The 21,715-nt window shown below is 34.6% G+C and overlaps 1 long non-coding RNA gene across 1 annotated transcript in view; it reads left to right on the top strand.

Moving 5' to 3' along the window:
* Positions 1-8,680: 8,680 nt before the first annotated feature.
* Positions 8,681-21,715, top strand: part of LOC108542359 (uncharacterized) — a 23,040-nt gene continuing 10,005 nt past the window's right edge. Inside the window, exons 1-7 of the long non-coding RNA XR_001889246.1 lie at positions 8,681-8,767; positions 10,759-10,835; positions 12,251-12,336; positions 14,648-14,710; positions 16,981-17,044; positions 19,177-19,259; positions 21,133-21,219. This is a non-coding gene — a long non-coding RNA (uncharacterized LOC108542359). The remainder of the gene's footprint in view (positions 8,768-10,758; positions 10,836-12,250; positions 12,337-14,647; positions 14,711-16,980; positions 17,045-19,176; positions 19,260-21,132; positions 21,220-21,715) is intronic.

Below are 21,715 nucleotides of genomic sequence, written 5' to 3'. Positions count from 1 at the left end.
TCACGAGAGTCCCTGTTGTAATTCTGGACTGATGTTGGGTTGTCGGTTTTATTTAGAAAACAAACAAATCATTTACATTAAAAGTAATTTTTCCAATAATTGCCTAATTGAGAGAAGGCAAGGTGTAGACTAATATTGAGAATATGATCGTAGGTATTATTAATCCAATTCTGTTCACTGAACGTTATTTAAAAAAATAATAATGATCTAGCCATTTGTATTTTTGGGCAAGTGAGCATACAAACAGATATTAGTCAGTGTTCTTGTCCAGTTTCTTGGATTTTATTCATTTTGATGTATTATAAAAAGCGAATGAACAAATGAGTTTGTGTTTCAATTATTTAAAAGAATATGGAGGATTGACCAATGTGTCATCAAACAAAGATAACAATTAACCCATTTTTACAAATTAAAAAAAAATCTACATGGATCCCACTTTGGACAAAGTGCATGTCAACAGTTGCATGAAATGGTATTCCACTTCTGGATTACTGTTTAGTTTTATTCTTTTTTTAAAAAAAGATGAATACATCATCAAATCATTTTTGGGGTAATTAAAAGAAAGAACACAAGTGAGTCAGTAAATGCTTAAATTAAGGTAAATCTTGGATCACTGCTTCATGGCACACTCTCAGCAATGCTCAAATATGGTCCCTTAAAAAAGATTAATGAGGTTTGGCTGTTTATGTGGTTAGGGAGTATACAAATGGATAGTTGTAATGGTTACATTTAGTACTCTTGTGTTGGATGGATTTAAGGGTTCATTATATTAAAAATTAAACAATAAATCCAAAAGGTATGGTTATTCCGACTCAATAATGAGAATGTGTTAGGAACCAAGGTTTATGATTAATCTAAAAGAATTTCTAAAAGAAGTTAAGTCTTTGCTGTTTCATTTTTTCTAAAATGTGTATTTTCCTTCACACAATGAACATGCCACACCTAATTATTCATTAACAATAAAGATATGGGTGTTTCGCCTCTGTGGTTAAGGAGCTCAGAGACTGTTGCAGATAATAGTCACAATTCATGTCCTGGGTTTAGGTGGCTTGTTCATCACTAAATTATGTTAGAAGAATAAACGGCTAAATATATACATATATGAAAAGCATACCATGCAAAAATCAATAATGGAAGTGAACCAAAGTTTATGATTAGTCTTTATTCAGCCCAACTAACTTAGGTCCATTACAAATGATGGAGGGCTTTTATTTTTCAGAGGTTTTTAATATTGTATTTTATTTTGTGCCGTGGTTGAGTTACACACATTTCTTTAATGTTAAAGATCAAGTCTATTCACTCCTCTAGGGCGAAGCAGATAGGAAGAGGAAGATAGTGTCAGTGTCCTCATTGTGTGTTAAGATGGTGGATCCACAGTTGTTCATTCTATTGTATTATTATCTTTTACTGTGTAATGAATTACTGAACAATTTAATGGATTAAAACAACAATAACATTTGTTATTTCTCACGGTTTCTATGTGGCAGGAATCCAGGTGAGGCTTACTGGGGGCAGTTTTGGCTTAGGGTCTCTTGTGAAGTTGCGGGCAAGATGTCAGATGGAGTTGCAGTCATCTGAAAGCTTGACTGTGTTAGAGAGTCTGCTTCAATTACATGGCTGGAAAGTTGGTGCTGATTGTGGGAAGCCACAGTTTCATCACAGATGGACTCTTCCTCAGGACTGCTTGAGTATCCTCACAACATGGCAGTTGATGTCCCCTAGAGCAATCAATCTAAGACAGAGAAATGTGGAACTCTCAAAGTATTTTATAATCTGGCTCCAGAAGTCATACACCATCATTTCCACAGTATTCTATTGGTAACACAGGCGGTCATGATTTAATATGGAAAGAAGCTACACAAGGCTATGCGTACCAGGAGACATGGGCTTTGGGAGCCATTTTGGAGGCTGGCTACCTCATGTACTATCTTTAAAATATGGACAAATTAAATACAAGAAAGTCTGGATGAAATATTAATGTGAGATTGGTATGAAGCAAAGAAGTGTAGTTCATTATTTGTATAATGCTTGGATCCATTCTAAAAAAATGCAGTATCACTTCTATGGAAAATAAGTTTATAGATCTCAGCAATATTCAAGGATCTTGTTCTTAGATTTTTTTGATTTGTGTCTATCGGCTTTGTTGTTAGTGACTCAATGAGTGAAACAATAAACAAAAGTATGAATGAATGAATAAAAAAGGAATGCTAGGCCTAGACCAATGATGAGTATTCTGGGGTGTCTGAATCAATGATTTTGATTAAACCCTGTAACTCTGAGGTCCATTACAAGAGGAGACCTAGTTAACACCTATATGGTAAATGATATCATAGTAGAAGTTAGAATTATTTGGGATTTTGTTCTTAGGCGGCTGAGGTTCATAGGTGTGGATTGTATTACTAGAAAAGATTAAGTAAATGAAAAATGAAACAAATATGTAAATAAAGGAAGACAAGTAGAGCCATATGTGGCCTAATTATGAGAATGTATAATGTATTTATTATTATTAACACACTTCTGAAGCACTCAGTTTCAACATAAATTGATTAAATCTGATATTTGGGTAAGGAGTAGAAATCAATGTTGTTTGTCCTGCATTATTTAGGTGGTGCTGTTTCTTAATGAACACAAGAAAATACGATCTAGTCTGGGAGTAATGAGCAAATGGACAGGTGTTAATGCCATTCATATTTCTGATGCAGTCTGTATGTTCACAGATATTGATGATATCATGAGTGAATGTATACACAGGAGTGAATGTATTCAGTTATTTGAGGAACGTAAAGCAGTGTTTCTTGACTTTGGCTCTATGGACATTTTGGGTAATTCTCTATGGTGCAGGATTGTCTTGTATATTGTAGGAAGCGTAATAACTTCATTGGCTTCTACTCAGTAGATGCCAATATTGACCCTCCTCCCAGTGTGACAATCAAACATTTCTTCAGACTTTGGCAATTTTCATCTGTGGGGGGCAACATTGTCCCCAGTTGAGAACCACTGAGGTACAACATGGACTGAAGAGGAGCATGTGTTAAAAAAGTGTGAATTATTTATCCTGTAGTATCTTACTGATGTTGGGTAAAGAAAAAGCAAAACAAAAGACCTAAAACTAGGCTCTTCCCGTACGGGGTCAGGTTCATGTGTATAGTTGCACTTAATTGTATTACAATTCTGGGTTGTTGATGGGCTGATCATACTGTGTTTTCTCTGAAAAAACGAATAATTGTTCATGAATGCTTACTAAATGAATAAGTAAAACAAAAAATGAATAAAGAGATACATAAGGTAGAGTCTAGCATGGACTATTTTGGCGAAATTTTACCATAAAAAAGTGTTTAAATTTACCTAATTCTGTATTGTATAAATGAGATCCATTATTGGGAATAAAGTTCTAGACTTTTACCATCTGGGTAGAAAACACATAGATGGATACTTGTAATAGCTTTTATTCTTGTGTTGGGTGCCAGATGAATCAGTAAATAATATTCCAGGCCATTCTTTGGCCACTGATTAAAATGTCGTGTGAATGAGAGTTTATAATTAATCTTGTACAGTCCTACAAATGCCCCTTGAAAGATTTAAATGCATGTATGCTGTTCTTTCTTAAATCTGCTCTTACTTTACACAATAGATGCACCATACCTGATTTAATTATTTTTCAGTGGTGAAAATTATGGCTCTTACTTCTGTGGGTAAAAAGTGTAGGAATGGATTTAAGTTAATTTTATCTTCTTGATTTGTGGGGAGTTGTTCATGCTTTTAGTATTTTAGAGAAATAAATGGGCACATTTTTAAAGAAAGTAAAAAAGCTCTGTGCCGAGATGGCACCACTGCACTACAGCCTGGGCGACAGAGTGAGACTCTGTCTCATAAAAAAAAAAAAAAAAAAAGCTCTGTGCATTGCCCAGTGATAGAAATGATCGTAAACAAAACAAAATTCTATTTCCGTTCAAAATAATTGAGACACGTTAAAGAAAATAAGGAGTTTTTAAATGACTTTTAGAGTTGCAGGATTATTGCCCATTTTATTTTTGCAACCGCAGCTAAACTCATTTCTGTTGAAGCATAATATAGTACATAATTAATATATATATATATATATATATACTATTAGTAGTTATATTTTTTTTTTTTTTTTTTTTTTTTTTTTTGAGACAGGTCTCTCCTCTGTACCGCTGGGGATCACCTGCAATCTCCGCCTCCCAGGTTCAAGCGATTCTCCTGTCTCAGCCTCCCAAGTAGCTGGGACCACAGACACGCACCAACATGCTCAGCTGATTTTTGTATTTTTAGTGGAGACAGGGTTTCACCATGTTGGCCAGGATGGTCTCAATCTCTTGACCTCATGATATGCCTGCCTTGGCCTCCCAAAGTACTGAGATTGCAGGCATGAGCCACCTCGCCCGGCCAATCTGTTGAATGTTTAAGGGCAGCACATAGACAATGGTTTATATTGTCAGTGTTCCTATTGTGGGGTAAGATGGTGTGCTTGTGGTCATTTATTGTGCCATATTTAAAATACAGACAAATTAGGCCGGGCACTGTGGCTCACACCTGTAATCTCAGCATTTTGGGAGACTGAGGTGTGCGGATCACCTGAGGTCAGGTTGCCCAGGCTGGAGTGCAGTGGTGCAATCTCGGCTCACTGCAACCTCTGCCTCCTGGATTCAAGCCGTTCTGCCTCAGCCTCCTGAGTAGCTGGGATTACAGGGACATGCTGCCATGCCTGGCTAATTTTTTGTATTTTAGTAGAGACAGGGTTTCACCATCTTGAACTCCTGAGCTCAGACAATCTGTCTGCCTGGGCCTCCCAAAGTGTTGGGATTACAGGGGTGAGCCACCACCCCAGGCCAGAGACTTTATATTTTTTAGAGTAATTTTGGGTTCACAGCAAAATTAAGCAGAAGGTACATGTACAAGCCTCCTGAGTAGCTGGGATTAAAGGCATGTGCCACCATGCCCAACTGATTTTTGTATTTTTAGTAGAGACAGGGCTTTGTCATGTTGGCCAGGCTGGTCTCAAACTCCTGGCCTCAAGTGATCCGCCCATCTTGGTCTCCCAGAGTATTGAGATTATAGGCGTAAGCCACCATGCCTGGCCTTATTTTTTTAATCATGAATGAGTGTTGAATTTTGTCAAATGCTTTTCTATATTTATTGATATGATCTTGTGATATTTTCCCCTTTGTCTGTTGATGTAATGGATTAATTAACTGATTTTGAAATGTTGAGCCAAGCTTGCATATCTGCGACAAATTCTACTTGGTTGTGATGTTAATATTTTTTGAGAATTTTAACAGGTATGTTCATGAGCGATATTGGCCTGTAGTTTTTCTTTTCTTTGAATATTTTTTAATGGTTTTGGTATTTGGGTAATGCTGGCCTTTGGGAATGAGTTAGGAGGTAGTTTATCTTCTGAAAGAGAGTACCGAATTGGCATAATTTCTTCTTAAGTGTTTGGAAGAATTAATCCGTAAATCCATCCATGTCTGGTGTTTTCTGTTTTGGAGAGTTAACTGTTGATTAAATTTGTTTTAATAGATATAGGCCTATTCAAATAGTTTTTCTTGTGTGAGTTTTGGCAGATTGTATCTTTCAAGGAATTGGTGCATATCTTTAATGTCATCAAATTTGTGGGCATAGAGTTGCTTGTATTATTCCCTTATTATCCACTTAATGTCCATGGGGTCTGTAGTGATGTCCTTTCTTTCTAATATTAGCAATTTGTGACTTTTCTTTTTTTTCTTAGCTGTCTAGAGGCTTTTGGAGGCTTTTTGAGATGGTATCTCATTGTGATTTTAATTTGTGTTTCCCTAGTGATTAGAGTGACTGATAATTTTTTTATATATCTGTTGGCCATTAGTGTGTCTTCTTTGGGAAAATATCTGTCCAAATCCTGTGTCTGTTTTTAAATTGGGTTTTCTTGCTATTGAATTGTTTGTGTTCCTTATATATTTTGCATATTAATGCCTACGAGATGTATGGTTTGCACATTTTTTTTCCTGACTTGGAAGTTGTCTCTTCATTCTGTTAATTGTTTCCTTTGCTGGAAACAATTTTAATTTGGTTTTTAATTTGATGACATTCTACTTGTCTATTTTTACTTTTGTTGTCTGTGTTTTTGGGGTCATATTAAAAAAACGTTGTCTAGACCAATGTTGTGGAGCTTTTCCTCTAGTAGTTTTATAGTTTCAGATTTTATGTTGAAGTTTTTAATCCATTTTGAGTTGATTTTTGTATATTGCGTGAGATAAGGATCTAATTTCATTCTGCACGTTGATAACCAGTTTTCCCAACACCATTTATTTAAGATACTGTCTTTTTCCCATTGTGTGCTCTTGGCACCTTTATCTAAAATCAATTGATTGTAAATGTGTGAGTTTATTTATGAACTTTTAATTCTGCTCCATTGGCTGATGTATCTGTTTTTATGTCAGTATTATACTGTTTTGATTATAATCACTTTATAATATATTTTGAAGTGAGGGATTGTAATGCCTCCAGCTTTGTTCTTTTTGCTCAAGATTTTTTTGTATGTGGCTATTCAGTGTCTTTTGTGGTTCTATATGGATTTAAGGATTTTCCCCTATTTCAATGAAAATGACATTCAAATTTTAATAGGAATTGAATTTAACCTGTAGATGGGTTTAGGTAGCATAGACATTTTAACAATCTTAGTTCTTTCAACCCATGAACACAGGGTATCTTTCCATTTATTTGTGTTTTCTTCAATTTCTTTCACTAGTGTTTTATAGTTTTCAATATACAGGTCTTTCACCATTTTGGTTAAATTTAGACAATATTTTTGGTGCTATTGTAAATGGGCTTATTTTCTTCATTTCCTTTTAAGTTAATTACCTATTAGCATATAGAGTCATTACTGAATTTTTTTTTGTTGATTTTCTGTCCTGCAATTTTACAGAAGTCAGTTCTAACTGTTTTTTGTGAGGTAGTTTGGATTTTCTGTATATAAAATCATGTCACCAGCAAATAGAGACCCTCTCACTTCTTCTTTTCCTATAAAGATGCCTTTTATTTCTTCTTGTTCTTCTAGGATAAGTCTACTTTTCTTCCATGTAACAACCACAGGATAGATGACATTCATTTTCTAAGAAACAAAATCTTGGCAGTTAGATCCGTGGGGTAAAGAATATAGATACTAATGTAAGTTACCACCTCAAGTTCATGTCCTTGATTTGGATGCTTTGTTCAGGAGTGTTTAGTGGTATTTCAAAGGAATTAATATCTATAACAGAAATTAAAATCACCAGGAATGGACCAGTGATGGAAATGTGTTCTGAAAATATGTTTAATATAATTTGGCACAACTGAAGTGACAAAATTATAGTAGTTAGACCATTTATATTCACAGTTATTGAACATTGTATCTTATTTTCTACCACAAATGATTTAATCTTTTCCATATTGGTATGGTCCTGGCTGATAACTCTTTGTGTGGCAGCCTGAGAGAATATGGAAGACATTGTCAGTGTTGGAAGATGGTGGTTTTATCACTTTTCATTGCACTATCTTTAAAACATGGGCAAATTGACTAAGACTACGGAAGAAATAATGGTGAATGTGGATTTGGTATGAAGCATGGATGTCAATTAATCACACGCGTTCTCTGAGGTCCATTGTAAAAGGAGACCTAGTCTTTAGGGAGAGAGCCACTAATGGGGAGATCTTATTCCTAGAGTTTTGTGGTTATATTATTATTCATGAACCAATGAATAATAAATGAATGATATAAAGGAAGAAAAACGTGCTTGGACCAATGATGAGTACCATGGGGTATCTGAAACAGGATTTTTGATTAAACCCATATGCAACTCTGAGGTCCATTACAAAAAGACACGTAATTATTCCTTTTTTGGGAAGTGAGCTTATGGTACCTTGTCCTTGGACTTTGTGGTTCTTGGGGATGGATTGCATTTTTGTTATAAAATCAGCCCGTGAATTAAAATTTATCAATGAGTAAAACAAAAGCATAAGTCATGTACTTATTATCAGTGAATGTAATGAAACATGAATTATTATTAAAACTTATCTGAGACTCCCAATAAATTAATACCCAAGGCATCTGCCATTCTGGTAAGGAGCATATGGTCATTTGTATGCAAGAGTCAGAGTTTTTGTTCTGTGTTGGTGGTGGGTTGCTGACTGTTTTATTAAGAAAATGAAACATCTCTAATCATATAAATAGTTGGTTAAATAACCACTTAATTGAGACCAGAGACCAATGATGAGTGCATTAATCTAATTTTTAATGGATTTTTATTAAACAAATAAAAAAGGAAACATAGTCTGTTCTTCCTGAGGGCAATGACTCTAGACAGATGTAAATATTCTTCAGTGTTCTTGTCCAGTGCTGTGAGAGCACAGATACTGATGTCTTTTGTATATGAGAAGGGAGGTGCACTTCTATGTCTCTGTTTGTATTTTAGAGTCAGCAAACCGTGGACCAATTAGGAACAAATGTTATGATATGAGAATGCTGATTCATGTTCTTTTTTCATGACAGACATTCTAAGAAAACTCTAGGCTCTTTCATTGTTTTGGAATACATATATGGGCCTTTCCAAATTGTGGTAATGTAGTTTCTTAGAAAATGTTTTAAAAGAGGCTTTTAAAAGAGCCTTTTAAAATGTTTTGAAACAAGGCTTTATTTTCTCTATAGAATGAACACCATGTAGCTGGTTTTATTATTCTCTAATCATGAAGACCATTGTTGTTATTTGGTGGACTAAGGAACAGAATGACTGATGTAAGTAAACATCAAATTGATGTTTTGGGCTTGGAGGGTATTCATTCATGGGAACACACTACATTATTTTGATAAAATAAATGGTTAAATAACACATGAAATTAAGGAATGCCAGCCATGGACTTATGATTGTAATGTGTCATCAACAAAAATTTATGATTCATTCAACCCAACCCAACTGAAGACCATTGTTAAATAAATGAAGAGCATTTCATATATGGCCAGAGTAATTTCAATTCCCATTTAATGTTTCTGCTATAGTTGCTTAACATATTCCTTCACTGACAAACATTTAGGTTGTTGACTTTTTGAGGTAGAGGTACCTTGGAAGATATTATGTATTAATTTGCTCAATTGTAGGCTCACATGGTAGGTCCATGGTTTGCCCCCACATTAATGAGTAGACAAACCAAGTGGAAGAGAAGCTGGTAGACACCAATCACGAGTATGAGATTTAAATGCAGCAGAGTCGCTGATGAATATGCGTAAACTTGAGGTTCATCACGAAATATGATCTAGTCTATTTGTTCTGGGTGAATGGGAGTAATAAACAGATCTTGGTTCTGTTAAAGCCTTTTGTTCTCAGTTTTGTGTCATTAAGGAATATTGATCATATAATTATTATTCCTGAAACCATGAATGACTGAGTCAGTTCAAGAAGGTATAAATGAATGAAGAAATAGAATGCCTAGCCTGGATCAATGATGAGTATTGGTGGAGGTGTCTGAATCAACACTTGATTAAGCCCTCTGTGTAACTCTGAGATCTGTTATTGAATGAGAACCAGCCAATATTCTCTGTAGAAATTTCCTAGTAGAAGTTACGAAAATTCAGTAAAACTTGTTCGTGAGGTTTTGTAGTTCAAAGGTATGGAATGTATTTTTTTTTTTTTGAGACGGTGTCTTGCTCTGTCGCCCAGGCTGGAGTGCAGTGGCCGGATCTCAGCTCACTGCAAGCTCTGCCTCCGGGTTTATGCCATTCTCCTGCCTCAGCCTCCCGAGTAGCTGGGACTACAGGCGCCTGCCACCACGCCCGGCTAGTTTTTTGTATTTTTTTAGTAGAGACGGGATTTCACCATGTTAGCCAGGATGGTCTCGATCTCCTGACCTCGTGATCCGCCCGTCTCGGCCTCCCAAAGTGCTGGGATTACAGGCTTGAGCCACCGCACCCGGCCGGAATGTATTATTTTAAGCGAATTCAATGCATAAATAGAGGAATGTGTACATGAGAGATTAACAGGCCTACTTAAGGAACTATTCTTTGAGTACAATGAAAAAGTATTATAAATATTAACACTGGCAATAAAGCAAGTATAATTATTAATCTGAGATAAAATCCTATTATATGGAACATATTGTATCTACAGTTGAGACAATTTTTTGATTTTTATAGTTTGCTTTTTTTTAATTAAGAAAAGGGAAAGTGGGCCGGGCGCGGTGGCTCAAGCCTGTAATCCCAGCACTTTGGGAGGCCGAGACGGGCGGATCACGAGGTCAGGAGATCGAGACCATCCTGGCTAACACGGTGAAACCCCGTCTCTACTAAAATACAAAACTAGCCGGGCGAGGTGGCGGGCGCCTGTAGTCCCAGCTACTCGGGAGGCTGAGGCAGGAGAATGGCATAAACCCGGGAGGCGGAGCTTGCAGTGAGCTGAGATCTGGCCACTGCACTCCAGTCCAGGCGACAGAGCGAGACTCCGCCTCAAAAAAAAAAAAAAAAAAGGGAAAGGGTTTGCATCAGCCAGAAATCCATTAAGTGATATCTACTTAACAGATTTTTATATAGACAAATATTTATAATCATTATAGATCTTATTCTTGGGCTAGGCGATGAACTCAATAGTGTCTATTATACTATTTAAAAGTAAAAGTTCATTACTGGCCTGAAAACATTGCATTTTTGAGCCAATGTTTATTGTTATCTAGTTCTGCTTGTCTAACATCCATTGAAAAAACCCTGTATCTATTCTAAATCTGCCTTTTTCTCTCCAGAGTGGCCATAGGCCAGCTGATTTAATAATTTAAGAAAGAATTGTTATCCTGAGTAAGGAGCATAGAGACAAATATAAGTAAGTGCCTTATTTCATGTTCTTTCTTTGAATGGTTTGTTCTTGGGTGTTAGCTAAAGGATTTCAAAGGAATCAATGTCTACATACATGAAAGAAATAAAACACCCCAAATAGACCAGTGATGGGAATGTGTAATGAACCATTAATTATGTTTAATCTAAATTGTCACAACTGAGGTGATTATAAAAGAAGACAAAAGTTAACTTATTCTCAGAGCAGCTCAGCATTATTCTTTATTTTATGCCATGGTTATTTTACACATTCCCTTATGGGTAGAGATCCTGGCTGACATCTGTTTTGGGGCAGCCCATAAGAATATGGAATATAGTGATTTCATTGTTTTTTATCGGACCATCTTCGACATATATACAAATTAAATAGAAGTGGGCTTTATCAGATTGAGTGCTGAATGTGAATTGAGAGCATGCAGGGGCGTTGAGCAATTCACATGTGCATCTTTAAGTGTCATTGCCTAAGAAATGTAGTCTGCAGCTCTGTGGGCCAAGAGCCTAAAATTTAATGATCTTGTTTTGGGGATTTTTGATTGCATCATTATTTGTGAGTCAATAGGTTAATCAATACATGAAAAAAATGCACATTGTGGACCAGTGATGAATGTCATGGGGTTTCTGAAACAACAATTTTGATTAAACCCATCTGCAACTCTGAGGTCCATTACAAAGAGACACCTCTTTATTCTTCATGGGAAATGAGTCTATATGACCTTGTTCATGGGCCTTTTGTGGTTTGAGGGTATGAATTACATTATTATAATAAACTTAGTCCATGAATATAGAATTTTATCAATGAATGAGAATAAGAAAAGTATGCATGCACTTGTCTCTTAAGGCATGTAATGCAACATGGATTATTATTGAAACAATTTTGAGATTCTTAGTCCCAATAAATTAGTAGTTAAGACTCTTATCAATTTGGTAAGGAGCATATGGTCATCTGTGCACAAGACTGAATGTTTTTGTTCTGTGTTGAGGCAGGTTGCTGATTGATCATTTTATTAAGGAAAAGGAAATACATTTACATAAATAAATAGTTGACTGAGTAACTGTAATTGAGAGAGGGAGAGCATGGAACGATGATAAGATCTATATACAACCACACGCATGATTAATTCAATCTTTTATGGAATTTTACTTAAGCAAACAAACAAGTTTGGTACTAGATTCACAGTCTTTATTATATTATCTAAAACAAAAAATTTCATAGTGGAGATATTTCATCTTGACAAAAACAATTTATGTAAGTTAATAAATAGAAAGCAGTGCTCTCTCTTCTCAAATGTTCAGAATAGGGTACAAAACAAGGTTTATGATTGTTTACTACACAACTATGATTCATTTTAAAGAGCTAAACATATAGTATTTGATTCTTTCTAAAATTTGTGTTTTATACTGCAGAATGAACGCACTCTACCTGATTTAATTATAGTCTTCTAGTGAAGATCTTGCCTTTATCTCTGTGAATCAGGAGAGAAGAGATCAATGTAAGTAAAAATCAAACTTTATGTTCTTGCTTGGGAAACTTGATCATGTTTATTCATTGAATTATTTCAAAGGAATAAATGGCTACATACGTAAATGATTCAAAGGTGGTTATGCATGGACCAATGGTAGAAATGTGTTATGAATTAAGAATTGTGATTAATCCATTTCAGCACAACCAAATTCATTAGGACAAAAAGTTGAAAGGTATTTCTGTCATTTTCAGAATGCCTTAATATGCTGTTTTTGTACCATAGTGGATTTAAACACTTCCCCATTGTGATTGTTATTGACTGTTAACTAATTGAGGGAAGAACATAAGAAAATGGAAAATCTTGCCTATAACTGTGGTATAACTTGGTAGTTATACCATGATATAACCATAGTACCGTCTTAAAAATATGAATGTTAAATGAAAAAAGCCCAGCCATGGACGAATGGCTAATGAGGAATTGACGTGGTGCAATTTGTGGAAATGAATTAATTCACCTTTGCAACACTCAGGCTCATTACAGAAAGAGCCAGTCCTCTAGTTCTGTGGAATATGAATCTTACAGACATAGTTACATCTTCAAGGATCTTTTTACCCTCTAATTCATGGATAGTGATTTTACTATTAGTGAACCAATGCATAAATCAAGAACAGTATATTTGAATGAAAGCACAGAATACCAAGTCTGGATCAATGATGAGTATGCGTGGGGCATCTGAATCATATATTCTGATTATACCCTGTCTGTATCTCTGAGGTCCGTTCTATCTATGGGAAATGTGCTTCGAGAGAAAGTTAGACATATTCAAGGAATGTGTTCTTGGTACTTTTTGGTTAATGGGTATGGATTGTATTATAAGTAAATCAATGAATGAATAAAGAAAAATACAAACAAAGACAAGGAAGGCTACATCGCATTCAATCATGAAAGGAGCTAATGATGTTTTGAGTTTAAATAAAATAAGTCTGCTCCTCCTTTGAGAGCATATAGATAGATATGGATTCAATGTTCCTAGTTAGTGGCAGGTTTCTGGTTGCATGTCTTGTTTGATTTAGAAAAGGATAAAACATATACTTAAATGATGTATTTAGTTGAATAATACTTAATATAATAAATATTAGCCAATAAAATTAATATTTATATTCAATAATAACAATGTTACAAATCATGCTAAATATATTAACTTACATTTTTATAATAAACAATAATTTAATACAATTAATAGTAGACATTAAAATACTAATGATTAGGTTGTGAAGTATGGAGAAAGTCTAAGGATGAACATTGAAAATTTGAATATAATAACTAAAAATCCTCTTATGTTTGCTCATTATTATTTAAAAGAAAATGCAAATGCATTTTCATGACTTTTATAAGTGAATAAATAGATGCTAGTGTCATAAAGGGCTTTTGTCCAGTGTCCTTTGAATTCATGAATAGTGGCATTATTATTATGAGTAAAAGAATCATTTTATATCTCCATCCCTTATTTAAAAGAGGGTAGATCATGGACTAGTGAGAAGCATATGTAATGTGTGAAGGGGTGTGATTAATCTTGTATATCCTCTTGAAGTCCACTTAAACAAAAAAGATCCAGGACCCTCCTTCCTTTGGAAGGGTTGTAAAGACCCACTCTCTAGACATATTTTGCTATTAACATTTAAATGGAAATTAATTAAAAAATAAAAATTCAGTTCCTCAATTGCACTAGCCACACCCCAAGCCACAGGTTGCAAGTGACCACCATTTTGGAATCGCCAATAGAGAACATTCGTGTCGCTGAGGAACGTTCCAACAGCACATACAGGGCTAATAGGAACAGTTGCATGTAATAGCATTTAATTTTAGGTAGCAGGTGACTTCACCATTTTGAGTTTTCTTTAGAAAAGAGAGTAGATAATTAAATTATTTTTTGAGTTATTAAATAGACGAGTAAATAAACGAATCAGTAAATGGCTTGAATTAAAATAACTGTGGCCCGCTGGTCAGATTATGTTATAAAACAACAATTTAAATTCATCTTATAGTGAAAAGGTTTTCCTCATTAAAAATGTGTCTTCCCTTTATGCTAGGAATACCTAGGCAGATATTGAAAATTGCTCTTCTTGTGCTGGGTGGTAGATTTGAAAATGTTCATAATATTATTTCATGCTAAGAATTAAGTCAATACATGAAAAAGAACTACTGTTGGGTTGATGATTAAAATTCGACACAAACCAATGTTTGTGATCCATCTAGTAATGGAGAACTAACTTCTACTTAAAATGGATTTAAAAATGTACACTTTCTTATTCTTATAAAAATCTGCCTTTTCCTCCAGAAAGACTAGATGAGATTGGATGGTCATTTCTCCAAGGTGAAGAGCATGACGATTTCTTCTGTGGTAAGAAGCAATGTTAGTAATGGAGTTTCTGTTGGTGGGTTATGCGGTTGGTTCATGTGTGATTATCGAAGAAAGGAACAAAAGGCCATATACACAAAAATAAAAACACCAAGTAACAACCAATAATAAGAATGTGTTGTAGGCCAAGGAGTAGGACTGACCCATTTCAGCACAATAGAGACTTATTTTTTAAAAAGGTAGAAGGAATTTAATTTTCAGAAATGTTTCATGTTTCATAGTATTTCTGCACCATACTGGATTTAAGCATTTCCATACTGGAAGAGATTCAGGCTGTTAACTGTTCAGGAGAAGCTCTTGTAAGGTGAAACATGCTGTTTGTTCTAGTGGGGGATACCATTGTGGATTTTCATTGTTCATTATGTCACCTTTAAAATTACACAAATTAAATGAACATAGCCCAGTCATTGGCCATTCATATTGATAGTACTGATATGAATCAACATTTATTGATTATTCCACGTGTGGCACTGAGATCTAGTCTGACAGCTTTGTGGGAATTGAGCCTAGAGATATATTGTAGCGATATCCAGGGTCTTGTTCTTAGAATTTGTGATTCATGGGAAAATGAAGGTATATGTGAATGAAGAAAAAGAGTGCCAAGCCTGGACCAGTGATGAGATTGGAGGGTGTCTGAATCAAAAATTTTGATTAAAGCCATCTGTAACTCTGAGGTCCATTTAAAAAAGAGGCCCCAATTTTTCCCTCTGGGGAAATGAGCTTATAACACAAGTTCAGAATATTCAGGTATCTTGATCGTGGGTGTTCACAGTTTTTTGGTATAGATTCCATTTTATAAGTAAATCAATGCATAAATTTTGCATAAATGAGTAAATATAAGGAGAGCTTGGCATTGACCAATTATGAGAGTATGTAATGATGAATGGATTAGTATTATATGCTTCTATAGCACTGAATTCCAGTGATAGATATTGATAGAGGCTGTTGCCTTGTTTTGGAAGGAGTATGTGAACAGATATATGCAAGACACAAAATAATTGTTTGATATTTATGGTTGTTTACTGATTGGTTTTATTTAGAGAAGGGAAAATTGCTGGGCACAGTGACTCACACCTTTAATCCCAGCACTTTGGGATGCGGAGGAGGGAGGATCACGAGGTCAGGAGATCGAGACCATTCTGGCTAACGTGATGAAGCCCCATCTCTACTAAAAATACAAAAAATTAGCCAGGTGTGGTGGCGGGCACCTGTAGTCCCAGGTACTTGGGAGTCTGAGGCAGGAGAATGGTGTGAACCTGGCAGGCGGAGCTTGCAGTGAGCCGAGATTGCGCCACTGCACTCCAGCCTGGGCGACAGAGCGAGACTCCGTCTCAAAATGAATAAGTAAGTAAATAATAGGTGAAACAGTTATTTAATTGGAAATAAATGAGCATATTTCAACTTAAGAATATTCCTTATGAAAAGTTATTATGAATCCAACTCTGTACTAAGTTTTATTAAAAACTTAAAAAAGCATCTAGTTTCTAAACCTCTGTGGATAGCATAATGGACATATGGAGACATAATATTATTCAAGCTTCTTCTATAATGTAAGTAAATTCCCATATATTGAATTGTTATATGTGAATAGAATCTGTCCTTGTCACAGTTAATTTTTTAAAAGAGGGCATAACACAACTGAGTGAGAAATGAAAATGAAAGTTAATCTGTCTATACTACTGATGCTCTCTTCCTGGTTAGGTGTGGGAATATAGACATTGAACATGAAAAGCATTTGTGTTCTGGGTTCTTCATGAGTTTACTGCAGTGTGTGTGTGTGTGTGTGTGTGTGTATTTGTGAATGTATAATAAAATATTCCATGCGTCATAACATAAATGAACAAATAGAAACAATAAATGATTGAATTAATATGTAAGTAGGGTAAAGCATTTACCATTGGTGAAAATATGCCATGAATCATGAATTTAAATTCATTCATTTCTATACACGTTGAGTCCATTAAGTAAAAAAGATGATCTAAGCGGTTGCCTTTGTGGGTAGGTGTCTATAGACAGATGTGGGCAGTAGTCCTGGTTTTTGTTTTGGGTGATGAATTTAACAGTGTTTACTGTATTATTTAAAGTTAATAGTTAAATCAAGAAATAAACATAAGTGTAGTTCTTGGGTCAGTGATTAAAATAGGATTTGAGTCCACTTTATGGTTAATTTAGTATCACACAACTAATGTCTTTTTAAGTCAATCTAAATCTGTACTGTTCATTCTTTTGAAAATTTGTATTCGACTCCACAGAATGAAGACCATGGCTGATTTAATCAGTCTCTGCTGATGAAGATCTTGGCTGTTACCTTTACGGGTAAGGAAGCTAAAGACTTAAGTAAATAACAGTCAAAAAGCTTGTCAATTAGGGTTAATTTTTCATTAATGTTCACTGAACTACTTAAAGTCAAGGCATATGTAGATCAATAATACGAATGTGTTACAAAACTTAGATTATGGTTAGTCCAATTAAGCACAATTTTGGTTAAAAATAAGATGAAAGACATTTTATTCATTTTTTACTTCTGATTAATCATCTTATTTATACTGCATTTAATTTAAGATTTATTCAGCAACAAAATCTACGGCTGCACAGTTCAATGTCGTTTCCTCTATTCACTTGCGGCTATTTATATTTAAAATAATTAAAGGTACATGCACTTTTAAATGTAATTTCTCGGTTGCATTAGCCACATTTCTAGTGCTCAGTAGCTGTATGTGGCTATTGGTGACTGTATTGGAGAATGCAGTTACAGTGCATTTACATTATATGCAAAGTCCTGTTAGCTCCTTAATGAGGGAGGAATGCATGGAAAGGTGGAAGATAAGTGGAATGAGATGGCTAGGAAGCAAGGATGTTCATTGCTCTATACTTGCTTCACTGTGGGCCACTACGAAAGGAGATCTAGTCTACTGAGAAAAGGGCTAGTCTATGCAAAAAGAGTCTGTAAACAGATCTTTGTTATATTCAAGGATATTGTTCTTAGATGCTAAAATAACAATGGGTATTGACTTTGTTACTGCTACTGAATCAATGAATGGATCAATAAGCAAAGGTATAAATGAAGGAAAAGATTGCTTATCCTGGATCAATGATGAGTACCCTGGGGTGTCTGAATCTTGGATTTTGATTAAACCCTGTAACTCTGAGGTCCATTACAGAAAGAGTGCTTTTCAGTCTATGGAAAATGAGCTTATTCCAGAAGCTAACAATAATCAGGATTTAGTTATTGTGCTTCTGAGTATGGACTGTATTATTTTTAGTAAACAAGTACATGGATAAATCAAGAAAAGTGCTGTATAAATGAAAACAAAATGGTTATTCCTGTTCCAAATATGAGAGTATATAAAATAATAAGAATCATTACTAATACATTTCTGAAGCACTAAGTCCCAGTAAAATCAATTAATCAAAACTGACCCTTTGGGTAAGGAGCATTTAGATAAATGGATGTTAGAGTCCATGTTGTTCTGGTTTAGGGTATTCATTTTTTGTTTTTTTAAAGAAGAGGGCAAAATATTTACTTAAATTATTGCTTAAATCACTACCTAATTGAGAGAGGGTTTACACATGGATCTATCTTGAGAATATGTCAAATGATCAGTTATAATAATGAATTCTAATAATGTTCACTATTTAAATTCAGTTCCTCAGTTTAATTTATGAAAACAAGGAAACTGATCTGAATTTTCTGTCTAATGAGCATTTGGACAGGCATTGATATTGTCCAGTTTCTGTGAAGTCACAGATATAATGATTTTATTATAAATGTAAAAAGGCACAAATTAATGTCCCAACCAATTATTTAAAATAAGGCCAAATCACGGACCAGTGAGGGCCGGGTATTGTGGAACAAAAAGAGTAATTAATCCAGTTCCATACAATGGTTCTCCAGTATTGTCGTTATTTCCATAAACAAAATTGAGGTAGGCTCTTGCGTTTTTGGAATGGTGAATGTATTTATATATTTGGATAGCATTTCCCTTTCAGTCTTGTTGGTGCAATTTCCTTAAGACACGGAATAGACAAATGACTCCATGTGTAACTATTTAACTTCATATGTATGTATGCATGCACAGTTGTTCAGAATATATTCGAATCCAGGATTCAGATTAATTTAATTCTTTCTAGCAAGATTCATGTACCAAGGAGATTTAACTCTTTCCTGATTGGGTAGAAGGCAGATAAACAGACAGACATGTTTAAAAGTCATAGTTATTATTCTTTTGCCTGGTGTTACTTATAGTAGTTAAATTTCATACCTAAGTCAATTAATCAATGAATCAATGGATATGTTATTCATCTTTTAAACATATGACAAGTACCAGGGTTTATTTCTAATCAATAATTGTCAACCTGAACTGAATTTAAAAAAATCTAAATCTAGGCTGATCCATTTTTCTCTCTCTCTCATCTACCTACTTTTATATTCACCTTGTACTCCACAGAATGAATGTGCAATGATTCAATTATTCTCCAGCGAGGAAGATCATGGTTGTTGTCTGTTTGAGTAATGAGTGTAGAAACCTATGTAAGTAACAAAGTGATTGCTTTTGCTTTAGTGGTTGTTAAGAGAGTTAACTCTTACTGGAAAGGAATAAATGACTACGTACACAAATAAAATGAATAAAGTTTATATGTGAATCATTCAGCACATCTGTGGTCAGTTAAGGAGGAAAAAGCAAGACTATCTTATTCATTTTAATAGTTTATTATTGAGTTAATTAATGTAAAAATTAATTATTTAGTTTTATTTGAGTCACAGTTGATTTTAACTTCCCTCTATAAAGACAGCTTAGTCATATTCCAAGATGGAGGATATTGTCAGTGTGGAGTAAAATGGTAGGTTCATAGTTCTTTATCGTCACATCCTTAAAATATGGACAAGGTCAATGAAAGATGATCAAGCCTTGACCAATTAAGAGTATGGGATTAATATGAAGCAGATATGGTCATTAATCTGCTAATCTGAAAAACCGAATCTATCACACAAAGGGATCTATCTTCCTTCCTCTGTGAGAAATGACCTATGATGAGATGTCGTGGTTGTCTGATTTCTTGTTACTGGGTTTTTGGGATTCAAAGGAATTGATTACGCTGTTAGTAAATCAATGAAATATGAGATAATGTATAAATGAATGATGATGAAGAATACTAAATATGGACCAATGGTGAGTTTTTGTTGGGTTGAACCAAGGATTAAGATTAGTTCAAATATACAGTAGTAATGTCCATTTCCAAGAGGGACAGTCTATTCATCTTGTGTAAAATGAGCCCACAGACAACGTGGCAGTACTCATGGTGTTTAAGTTTTAAGGTTTTGATGGATATTGATTATATTACTATAAGTGTATGATGATTGAATTAATGCCCTAATGTAGAATGAAAGAAGAAAAGAATCTACTATGGGCATATAGAATGAAACAATAATTTTTGGTTTCTTTTTTACATTTTAATTTTATTTTAAGTTCTGGGGTACATGTGTAGGGTGTGCAGGTTTGTTACCTAGGTAAATGTGTGCCACAGTGGTTTGCTGCACCTATCAACCCATCACCTAGGTATTAAGCCCAGCTTGAATTAACTATTTCAAAAAATATTTCTGAAACACTGAATTTCACTAGGGCTTGATGAAGCATGTTATCCCTTTGGATGAGGAGAATATAGGCAATTTTTGTAATAGTCAATTTTCTTGTTCAGGTTATAGAGTGAATTCATAGTTTTTCATTTTATTTAAAAGAAAAAAGCTGTTAAATAAATAAGTAAAAGATTAACCCAGTAACTAAACTAGAGGGCCAAACATTGACTGTTAAGAAGCCTGGGTTCCTTTTTATTTAACTGCTGTTCAGATATAGAAAGAATTTCAAGGCTCTGTCCACTTAGGATATTTTACATGTAGACAGAGGCAAACATTATATTTTAGTTCTTAGTTGTTGGTTTTCTTAACCTGTACACTTTCTTTAGAAATGTGAATGATGATTAATTAATCCATAAGGAAGTATAGACACAAATACATAGATACAGATGTATACAAACTGATGTATACCTAAACAAGGGATACTGTAGACCATTGATGAAACTGTGCCATGAAACAATCATTTAGATTAATTTCATTTAAATGCAGTTCATTTGAAAGTAAACTTAAATTATTGTTACCTATTTCAGAGAGGCATAGAGACAACTATTCATTATATAGTTCTTTTTCTTGTATTTAGGAATGAGGTTTATTGTACTTATTAGTTTATTAAAACTTAACTTTGAGCTAGTAATAGGCCAATCATAAGCTAGTGATAAAAGTCTGTTACCTATCAAGAGTTTCAATTAATCCAGTAACAGACAACATCCATAAACAGAAAGAAAAATCACAGTGGTTTCATTCTTTCTAACATCTGGTTTGTACTTCACAGAATGGAGGCATGATGGCTGATCCAATCATTTTCCACTGATGAAGGTTTTGATGGCGACCCATGTGAGCAGGGAGGACATAGGCTGCTGTTAGTAATTGTCTTAAGTTCTTAAGTCTATTATCAAGGATTTTGTTAGTAAATTTTGATTTTATTATTATAAAGGGATCAATGACAGAACCAATAAACATGCATATAAACAAGTAAAAAAGGAGACTGAAGCATTGTTCAACTATGAATAAATGTAATTAGGCAAGAAAAACTACTAATATAAATGGAAAACACTGAAGTCTCAAGAAATATATGTACCAAACATGATATTTCTTTGTCTAGGGGTCTTAAGACACTGCATATAAGAAATAGTCTGATTGCCCTAGCCAGAACTTCCAACACTATGTTGAATAGGAGTGGTGAGAGAGGGCATCCCTGTCTTGTGCCAGTTTTCAAAGGGAATTTTTCCAGTTTTTGCCCATTCAGTATGATATTAGCTGTGGGTTTGTCATAAATAGCTCTTATTATTTTGAGGTACGTTCCATCAATACCGAATTTATTGAGCGTTTTTAGCATGAAGGGCTGTTGAATTTTT

Source organism: Rhinopithecus bieti, unplaced genomic scaffold, assembly GCF_001698545.2.
Source record: "Rhinopithecus bieti isolate Rb0 unplaced genomic scaffold, ASM169854v2 scaffold_20150, whole genome shotgun sequence".
Lineage (NCBI taxonomy): Eukaryota > Metazoa > Chordata > Mammalia > Primates > Cercopithecidae > Rhinopithecus > Rhinopithecus bieti.
The sequence above is the reverse complement of the archived record's forward strand: the minus strand, read 5'-3'. Positions and strand labels throughout refer to the sequence as shown.